The following is an 11,487-nucleotide window of genomic DNA, read 5'->3' as shown; positions in this document are numbered from 1 at the left end:
CATAAGAAATAATAGGAGGGTACTGGGAAGTCTCTTCCCTTTCATTAGTATTCTCTTCATCTTCTATTTGTTTTCTTTTCTTTATATAGTTGGCTATATAAGGATTTTCAATACAATTCACCGCACAATACATATAAATTTCCTCTAGATCAAAGCCAAGAAGTTTATCACGGGAAAATACTGGAAGATAGTTAGTTATACGTTTCATTTCTTCGTAACCCATAAGGAAACTAAGTTCATTATTATGTGCAAGAGAAATCAAGTCATCACAATTTTTGGAAACGATTAGATCATGAAACAATTTGCATAGGATGGTTAAATGACCACGCTCATTGCAAAGCTCACAAGTATGGCGAAGAAAATTTAAATTTTCAGCACAAACATCTAGCCTTTCTTGCAACAATTTAGTTTCTAAGTACTTATGCCTCTTGCAAAATCTATCTTCCCTAATTGGTGTGTACTTGCAAAACCAATGCACTCCACAAAAATTGACATGTTTATAGGATACATTTTCATCATAACTAGTGCAATCATCATTAGTACTATGGATATTCAAGGAGTTCATACTAACAACATTGCAATCATGCTCATTATTCAAAGATTTAGTGCCAAACATTTTAATGCATTCTTCTTCTAGCATTTGAGCACAATTTTCCTTTCCATCATACTCACGAAAGATATTAAACAGAGGCTAGATAAATTATTTATTACTAACAGGAACAAAAAGCAAGGAACAAAAATAAAGTTGGGTTGCCTCCCAACAAGCGCTAACATTTAACGCCCCTAGCTAGGCATGATGATTTCAATGATGCTCACATAAATGATAAGAATTGAAACATAAAGAGAGCATCATGAAGAATATGACTAGCACATTTAAGTCTAACCCTCTTCCTATGCATAGGGATTTTGTGAGCAAACAACTTGTGGGAACAAGAATAAACTTGCATAGGAAGGTAAAACTAGCATAACTTCAAAATTTTAAGCACATAGAGAGGGAAAGCAATTCCTACAAGCATATATTCCTCCCTCATAATAATTTTCAGTAGAATCATGATTGAATTCAACAATATAACCAGAACCTAAAGCATTCTTTTCACGATCTACAAGCATAGAAATTTCATTACTCTCCACATAAGCAAAATTCTTCTCATGAATAATAGTGGGAGCAAACTCAACAGAATAATTATCATGTGAGGCATAATCCAATTGAAAACTAAAATCATGATGACAAGTTTCATGGATATCATTATTCTTTATAGCATACAAGTCATCACAATAATCATCATAGATAGCAACTTTGTTCTCATAATCAATTGGAACCTCTTTCGGAATAGTGGATTCATCACAAAATAAAGTCATGACCTCTCCAAATCCACTTTCATCAATATAATCATCATAAATAGGAGGCATGCTTTCATCATAATAAATTTGCTCATCAAAACTTGGGGGACAAAAAATATCATCTTCATCAAACATAGCTTCCCCAAGCTTGTGGCTTTGCATATCATTAGCATCATGGATATTCAAGGAATTCATACTAACAACACTGCAATCATGCTTATCATTCAAATATTTAGTGCCAAACATTTTAATGCATTCTGCTTCTAACACTTTGGCACAATTTTCCTTTTCATCATACTCACGAAAGATATTAAAAAGATGAAGCATATGAGGCAAACTCAATTCCATTTTTTTATAGTTTTCTTTTATAAACTAAACTAGTGATAAAACAAGAAACTAAAAGACTCGATTGCAAGATCTAAAGATATACCTTCAAGCACTCACCTCCCCGGCAGCGGCGCCAGAAAAGAGCTTGGTGTTTACTACACAACCTTCTTCTTGTAGGCGTTGTTGGGCCTCCAAGTACAGAGGTTTGTAGGACAGTAGCAAATTTCCCTCAAGTGGATGACCTAAGGTTTATCAATCCGTAGGAGGCATAGGATGAAGATGGTCTCTCTCAAGCAACCCTGCAACCAAATAACAAAGAGTCTCTTGTGTCCCCAGCACACCCAATACAATGATAAATTGTATAGGTGCACTAGTTCGGCGAAGAGATGGTGATACAAGTGGTATATGGATAGTAGATATAGGTTTTTTTAATCTGAAAATATAAAAACAGCAAGGTAACTAATGATAAAATTGAGCGTAAACGGTATTGCAATGCATTGAAACAAAGCCTAGTGTTCATACTTTCACTAGTGCAAGTTCTCTCAACAATAATAACATAATTGGATCACATAACTATCCCTCAACATGCAACAAAGAGTCACTCCAAAGTCACTAATAGCGGAGAACGAACGAAGAGATTATGGTAGGGTACGAAACCACCTCAAAGTTATTCTTTCCAATCAATCCGTTGGGCTATTCCTATAGGTGTCACAAACAGCCCTAGAGTTCATACTAGAATAACACCTTAAGACACAAATCAACCAAAACCCTAATGTCACCTAGATACTCCAATGTCAACTCAAGTATCCGTGGGTATGATTATACGATATGCATCACACAATCTCAGATTCATCTATTCAACCAACACATAGAACCTCAAAGAGTGCCCCAAAGTTTCTACCGGAGAATCACGATGAAAACATGTGCCAACCCCTATGCATAGGTTAATGGGAGGAACCCACAAGTTGATCACCAAAACATACATCAAGTGAATCACGTGATATCCCATTGTCACCATAGATACGCACGGCAAGACATACATCAAGTGTTCTCAAATCTTTAAAGACTCAATCCAATAAGATAACTTCAAAGGGAAAACTCAATCCATTACAAGAGAGTAGAGGGGGGAGAAAACATCATAAGATCCAACTATAATAGCAAAGCTCGCGATACATCAAGATCGTAACACCTCAAGAACACGAGAGAGAGATAAAACACATAGCTACTGGTACATACCCTCAGCCCCGAGGGGGAACTACTCCCTCCTCGTCATGGAGAGCACCGGGATGATGAAGATGGCCACTGGAGAGGGATTCCCCCTCCGGCAGGGTGCCGGAACGGGTCTAGATTGGCTTTCGGTGGCTACGGAGGCTTCTGGCGGCGGAACTCCCGATCTATTGTGCTCCCCGATCGTTTTAGGGTATATGGATATATATAGGCGGAAGAAGTACGTCAGGGGGGCCACGAGGGGCCCACAAGGGTGGAGGGCGTGCCCAGGGGGGTGGGCGTGTCCCCCTGCCTCGTGGCTTCCTCGAGGCTTCCTTGACGTGGACTCCAAGTCTCCCGGGTTGCTTTCCTTCCAAAAATAAGTTCCGTGAAGTTTTAGGTCAATTGGACTCCGTCTGATTTTCCTTTTCTGCGATACTCTAAAACAAGGAAAAAAACAGAACTGGCACGGGGCTCTGGGTTAATAGGTTAGTCCCAAAAATAATATAAAAGTGTATAACAAAGTCCATAAACATCCAAAACAGATAATATAATAGCATGGAACAATAAAAAATTATAGATACGTTGGAGACATATCAGGGCGCTCTTGATCGTGCTCGTCCTCTGGATCGAGCGCCCTGGTCGGCGCTGCTTCTTCTGGTTTCGCCCGCTGGTGCTTGCCTCGCATGTGAGTGTTGGCTGCTTGCCTCACGCATGAGTACGCTGCTGTTTGTTCGGCCTGCTGGGTGCACGTCTGCCTTTTGGGCTGATTCTGTTGGTTGTCCCTTAGTGTAAAAAAAGAAAGAAGAAAAAGAAAGAAAGAAAAAACTGATATGGCGTTTACGGCGGGCCTGCATTTCCATCATTGCCTGTAGACTTCTTTCGTATATTGATCTTATCTCGCACATGCGCCGTCGCTCGGTGCTTGGTGCTCGTCCGTCTGTGACGTTGTCCTCTACGGCGTCTTCAGCGGGCTTTGACGGTCATTATTTGTCAACTCTTCTCATGGCTTTTGCCCGTGATGGTGGTGCCTGCTCTACATCGACTCCTCTCGCAGTTTCCGCACGCGTCAATGACCGCTCTACATCAACTCCTCTCGCGGCTTTCACGCGCGACGGTGACCACTCTACGCTGACTCCTCTCGCGGCTTTCGCGCACGGCGCTGACCACTCTACGTGGAATCCCCATGTGACTTTCACATGTGGCTCTACACCGACTCACTACTCTCGGTCGACTCTACACGCGGCTTCCATGGGTGGTTGTGGCTACTCATCATCATCAGATGTTTCTATGTCGACCTCTTCTGCCGAAGCTTCTGTTGTGTCCCTGTCTGCGCGTGAGATTGCACAGCTATGATGCCTGCTTGATGCTTGGGATTTTTCACCGATAGTTTCTGCAGCTTCTGTGACTAACTCTTCTGGCATTGAGAAACCACCTTCAACTCATTCAGGTACATCTCCATGGATTCTTGATACCGGAGCGTCTTTTCATATGACTTATGATTCTTCCACTTTGACCTCCGTTCGACTTGTCGAGTCTATTGTTCGTGTTCTTACGACTGATGGCACTTCCCTCCCTGTAGCTAGTCAAAGCACTCTTAGCACTTCTTCATTTCATGTTCCCTCTGTCGCACATGTTCCTCGGCTTACCATGCAACTCATATGTGGTTGTCAGATTGTTGACTCTAGTTGTAGGGTCGTTCTCGACTTTAATTCGTGTTCTATTCAGGATCATCGCTTGATAACCCACAAGTATAGGGGATCACAACAGTTTTCGAGGGTAGAGTATTCAACCCAAATTTATTGACTCAACACAAGGGGAGCCAAAGAATATTCTCAAGTAATAACAGTTGAGTTGTCAATTCAATCGCACCTGTAAGACTTAATATCTGCAGCAAAGTATTTAGTAGCAAAGTAATATGGAAGTAACGGTAACGGTGGCAAAAGTAACAGTATTGGTTCTGTAGTGATTGTAACAGTGGCAACGGTAAAGTAACTAAGCAAAGATCAATATGTGAAAAGATCGTAGGCAATGGAGCAGTGATGGATAATTATGTCAGATGCGATTCCTCATGCAACAGTTATAACATAGGGTGACACAGAACTAGCTCTATTTCATCAATGTAATGTAGGCATGTATTCCGAATATAGTCATGCGTGCTTATGGAAAAGAACTTGCATGACATCTTTTGTCCTACCCTCCCCATGACAGTGGGGCCCAATTGGAAACTAAGGGATATTAAGGCCTCCTTTTAATAGAGTACCAGACCAAAGCATTAACACTTAGTGAATACATTAACTCCTCAAACTACGGTCATCACCGGGAGTGGTCCCGATTATTGTCACTTCGGGGTTACCGGATCATAACACATAGTAGGTGACTATTGACTTGCAAAATAGGATCAAGAACTCTCATATATTCATGAAAACATAATAGGTTCAGATCTAAAATCAGGGCACTCAGGCCCTAGTGACAAGCATTAAGCATAGCAAAGTCATAGCAACATCAATCTCAGAACGTAATGAATACTGATACGTCCATTTTGCATCATGCTTTTATATTGATATTTATTGTATTATGGGATGTTATTACACATTATGACACAATACTTATGCCTATTTTCTCTTATTCTACAAGGTTTACATAAAGAGGGAGAATGCTGACAGCTGGGATTCTGGGCTGGAGAAGGAGAAAATATTAGAGACCTATTCTGCACAGCTCCAAAAGTCCTGAAACTTCACGGAAGACGTTTTCAGAATATATAAAAAATATCGAGCGCAAGAAGTTCACCAGGGGGGCCACACCCTGCCCATGAGGGTGGGGGCGCGCCCCCTACCTCGTGGGCCCCCTGGTGGCCCTCCGATGGCCATCTTCTGCTATATGGAGTCTTTCGATGAGAAAAAAAATCAAAAGCCATCTTTCCAGACGAGACTCCGCCGCCACGAGGCAGAACCAATCTAGGGCTCTGGCGGAGCTGTTTTGCCGGGGAAACTTCCCTCTGGGAGGGGGAAATCATCGCCATCGTAATCACCAACGCTCCTCTCATCGGGAGAGGGTAATCTCCATCAACATCTTCACCAGCACCATCTCCTCTCAAAACCCTAGTTTATCTCTTGTATCCAATTCTTGTCTCTAAGCCCGGGATTGGTACCTGTGGGTTGCTAGTAGTGTTAGTTACTCCTTGTAGTTGATGCTAGTTGGTTTATTTGGTGGAAGATCATATGTTCAGATCCTATAGCATATTAATACCCCTCTGATTATGAACATGAATATGCTTTGTGAGTAGTTACGTTCGTTCCTGAGGACATGGAGAACTCTTGCTATTAGTAGTCATGTGAATTTGGTATTCGTTCGATATTTTGATGAGATGTATGTTGTCCCTCCTCTAGTGGTGTTATGTGAACGTCGACTACATGACACTTCACCATTATTTGGGCCTATAGGAAGGCATTGGGAAGTAATAAGTAGATGATGGGTTGCTAGAGTGACAAAAGCTTAAACCCTAGTTTATGCGTTGCTTCGTAAGGGGCTGATTTGGATCCATATGTTTCATGCTATGGTTAGGTTTACCTTAATACTTTTGTTGTAGTTGCGGATGCTTGCAATAGTGGTTAATCATAAGTGGGATGCTTGTCCAAGTAAGGGCAGTACCCAAGCACCGGTCCACCCACATACCAAATTATCAAAGTACCGAACGCGAATCATATGAACGTGATGAAAACTAGCTTGATGATATTCCCATGTGTCCTCGGGAGCGCTTTACATCATATAAGAGTTTGTCTAGGCTTGTCCTTTGCTACAAAAAGGATTGGGCCACCTTGCTGCACTTTATTTACTTTTGTTACTTCTTACTCATTACAAATTATCTATCACAAAACTATCTGTTACCTATTATTTCAGTGCTTGCAGAGAATACCTTGCTGAAAACCGCTTATCATTTCCTTCTGCTCCTCGTTGGGTTCGACACTCTTACTTATCGAAAGGACTACGATAGATCCCCTATACTTGTGGGTCATCAAGACTCTTTTTTGGTGTCGTTGCCGGGGAGTGAAGCGCCTTTGGTAGGTGGAATTTGGTAAGGAAAAATTTATATAGTGTGCTGAATTTACTGTCACTTGTTACTATGGAAAGTAATCCTCTGAGGGGCTTGTTCGGGGTATCTTCACCCCGACCAGTAGAGCAAAGAGTTTCTCCTCAACCTACTGAACCTACTGAAAATGAAAATGTCTGCTTTGAAACTCCTTCGGGTATGATAGAAAAACTGCTAGCTAATCCTTTTGCAGGAGACGGAACAACGCATCCTGATGAGCACTTAATATATATGGATGAAGTTTGTGGATTATTTAAGCTTGTAGGTGTACCCGGAGATGTTATTAAGAAGAAGGTCTTCCCTTTATCTTTGAAGGAAGATGCATTGACATGGTATAGGCTATGTGATGGTACGGGGTCATGGAACTACAAACGATTGAAATTGGAATTTCATCAGAAGTTTTATCCTATGCATCTTGTTCATCGTGATCGCAATTATATATATAATTTTTGGCCTCACGATGGAGAAAGCATCGCTCAAGCTTGGGGGAGGCTTAAATCAATGTTATATTCATGCCCCAATCATGAGCTCTCAAGAGAAATGATTATTCAAAATTTATATGCTCGGCTTTCTGATAACAATCGCACCATGCTCGATACTTCTTGTGCTGGCTCTTTTATGACGAAGACTATTGAATTCAAATGGGATTTATTGGAAAGAATTAAACCCAACTCTGAAGATTGGGACCTCGACGAAGGTAAGGAGTCAGGTATGACACCTAAGTTTGATTCTGTTAAATCTTTTATGGATACCGATGTTTTCCATAAATTTAGCACTAAATATGGACTTGACTCTGAGATAGTATCTTCTTTCTGTGAATCTTTTGCTACTCATGTTGATCTCCCTAGGGAGAAGTGGTTTGAATATCATCCTCCCATAGAAGTAAGAGTAGCTACACCTATTAAAGTTGAAGAAAAGACTATCACTTATAATAATCCTATTGTTCCTACTGCTTATGTTGAGAAACCACCTTTTCCTGTTAGGATAAAAGATCATGCTAAAGCTTCAACTGTGGTTCGTAAAAGCAATATTAGAACTTATACACCTGCTGAGCAAATTAAAGTTGAACCTAATATTGCTATTGTTAAAGATCTATTGTCTGATAATATTGATGGGCATGTTATTCATTTCCGTGATGAGACTGCTAGAATTGCTAAACCTTGTGCTAAAGATAAACCTAGAACTTTGGTAGGCATGCCTGTTATTTCTGTTAAAATAGGAGATCATTGTTATCATGGCTTATGTGATATGGGTGCTAGTGCTAGTGCTATACCTCATGACTTATACAAAGAAATTATGCATGATATTGCACCTGCTGAGATAGAAGATATTGATGTCACAATTAAACTTGCCAATAGAGATACTATTTCACCAATTGGAATTGTTAGAGATGTTGAAGTCTTGTGTGGGAAAACTAAATATCCTGCTGATTTTCTTGTTCTTGGTTCCCCACAAGATATCTTTTGTCCCATTATATTTGGTAGACCCTTCTTGAACACTGTTAATGCTAAGATAGATTGCAAAAAGGATGTTGTTACTATTGGTTTAGGTGATATGTATCATGAATTTAATTTCTCTAAATTTCGTAGACAACACCGTGAAGAGGAATTACCTAGTAAAGATGAAATTATTGGTCTTGCTTCTATTGCCATACCTCCTAGTGATCCTTTAGAACAATATTTGCTAGACCATGAAAATGATATGTTTATGAATGAAAGAAGGGAAATAGATGAAGTATTCTTTAAATAGGAACCCACCCCGAAACACAATTTGCCTGTTGAAATCCTTGGGGATCCTCCTCCACCCAAGGGTGATCCCGTGTTTGAGCTTAAACAGTTACCTGATACTCTTAAATATGCTTATCTTGATGAGAAAAAGATATATCCTATTATTATTAGTGCTAACCTTTTAGAGCATGAAGAAGAGAGATTATTGAAAACTCTAAAGAAGCACTGTGCTGCTATTGGATATACTCTTGATGATCTTAAGGGCATTAGTCCCACTCTGTGTCAACACAAAATAAATTTGGAGGAAGATACCAAACCAGTTCGTGATCATCAACGACGACTGAATCCTAAGATGAAGGAAGTGGTAAGAAAGGAAATACTAAACTTCTTGAGGCATGTATAATTTATCCCATTGCTGATAGTCAGTGGGTAAGTCCTGTCCATTGTGTCCCTAAGAAGGGAGGTATTACTGTCGTTTCTAATGATAAAGATGAGTTGATTCCGCAAAGAATTATTACAGGTTATAGGATGGTAATTGATTTCCGCAAATTAAATAAAACTACTAAAAAGATCATTACCCCTTACCTTTTATCGATCAAATTCTAGAAAGATTATCCAAACATACACATTTTTGCTTTCTAGATGGTTATTCTGATTTCTCTCAAATACCTGTGTCAGCCAATGATCAATCAAAGACTACTTTTACTTGCCCTTTTGGTACCTTTGCTTATAGACGTATGCCTTTTGGTTTATGTAATGCACCTGCTACCTTTCAAAGATGCATGATGGCTATATTCTCTGACTTTTGTGAAAAGATTTGTGAGGTTTCATGGATGACTTTTCTGTCTATGGATCCTCTTTTGATGATTGCTTAAGCAACCTTGGCCGAGTTTTGCAGAGATGTGAAGAAACTAATCTTGTCTTAAATTGGGAAAAGTGCCACTTTATGGTTAATGAAGGTATTGTCTTGGGGCATAAAGTTTCTGAAAGAGGTATTGAGGTTGATAAAGCCAAGGTTGATGCTATTGAAAAGATGCCATGTCCCAAGGACATCAAAGGTATAAGAAGTTTCCTTGGTCATGCCGGTTTTTATAGGAGGTTCATTAAGGACTTCTCAAAAATTTCTCGGCCTTTGACTAATTTATTACAAAAAGATATACCATTTGTTTTTGATGATGATTGCATAGAAGCATTTGAAATACTTAAGAAAGCATTAATCTCTGCACCTATTGTTCAGCCACCTGATTGGAATTTACCTTTTGAAATTATGTGTGATGCTAGTGATTATGTTGTAGGTGTTGTTCTAGGGCAAAGAGTTGATAAGAAATTAAATGTTATTCAATATGCTAGTAAAACTCTAGACAATGCTCAAAGAAATTATGCTACTACTGAAAAGGAATTCCTAGCAGTTGTATTTGCTTGTGATAAGTTTAGACCTTATATTGTTGATTCTAAAGTAACTATTCACACTGATCATGCTGCTATTAAATATCTTATGGAATAGAAAGATGCTAAACCTAGACTTATTAGATGGGTTCTCTTGCTACAAGAATTTGATTTGCATATCATTGATAGAAAGGGAGCTGAGAACCCCGTTGCAGACAACTTGTCTAGGTTAGAAAATGTTCTTGATGACCCACTACCTATTGATGATAGCTTTCCTGATGAACAATTAAATGTCATAAATGCTTCTCATACTGCTCCATGGTATGCTGATTATGCTAATTACATCGTTGCTAAATTTATACCACCTAGTTTCACATACCAGCAAAAGAAAAAGTTCTTCTATGATTTGAGACTTTACTTTTGGGATGACCCACATATTTATAAAGGAGTAGATGGTGTTATTAGACATTGTGTACCTGAGCATGAACAGGAACAGATCCTACGCAAGTGTCACTCCGAAGCTTATGGAGGACACCACGTTGGAGATAGAACTGCACATAAGGTATTGCAATCCGGTTTTTATTGGCCTACTCTCTTCAAGGATGCCCGTAAGTTTGTTTTATCTTGTGATGAATGTCAAAGAATTGGTAATATTAGTAGACGTCAAGAAATGCCTATGAATTATTCACTTGTTATTGAACCATTTGATGTTTGGGGCTTTGATTATATGGGACCTTTTCCTTCCTCTAATGGGTATACACATATTTTAGTTGCTGTTGATTACGTTACTAAGTGGGTAGAAGCTATTCCAACTAGTAGTGCTGATCATAACACTTCTATTAAAATGCTTAAAGAAGTTATTTTTCCAAGGTTTGGAGTTCCTAGATATTTAATGACTGATGGTGGTTCACATTTTATTCATGGTGCCTTCCGTAAAATGCTTGCTAAATATGATGTTAATCATAGAATTGCATCTCCTTATCATCCACAGTCTAGTGGTCAAGTAGAATTGAGAAATAGAGAACTCAAATTAATTTTGCAAAAGACTGTAAATAGATCTAGAAAGAATTGGTCCAAGAAACTTGATGATGCATTATGGGCCTATAGAACTCCATATGAAAATCCTATGGGTATGTCTCTGTATAAAATGGTTTATGGAAAAGCATGTCACTTACCTCTCGAATTAGAACATAAGGCTTATTGGGCTATTAAAGAGCTCAATTATGATTTCAAACTTGCCGGTGAGAAGAGGTTGTTTGACTTTAGCTCTCTTGATGAATGGAGAACCCAAGCCTATGAGAATGCCAAATTATTTAAAGAAAAAGTTAAAAGATGGCATGACAAAAGGATACAAAAGCGTGAGTTTAATGTAGGTGATAATGTATTGCTATACAACTCTCATTTAAGTTT

The sequence above is a fragment of the Triticum urartu genome, chromosome 5 (assembly GCF_003073215.2).
Source record: "Triticum urartu cultivar G1812 chromosome 5, Tu2.1, whole genome shotgun sequence".
NCBI lineage: Eukaryota > Viridiplantae > Streptophyta > Magnoliopsida > Poales > Poaceae > Triticum > Triticum urartu.
This window is presented reverse-complemented; position numbering follows the sequence as displayed.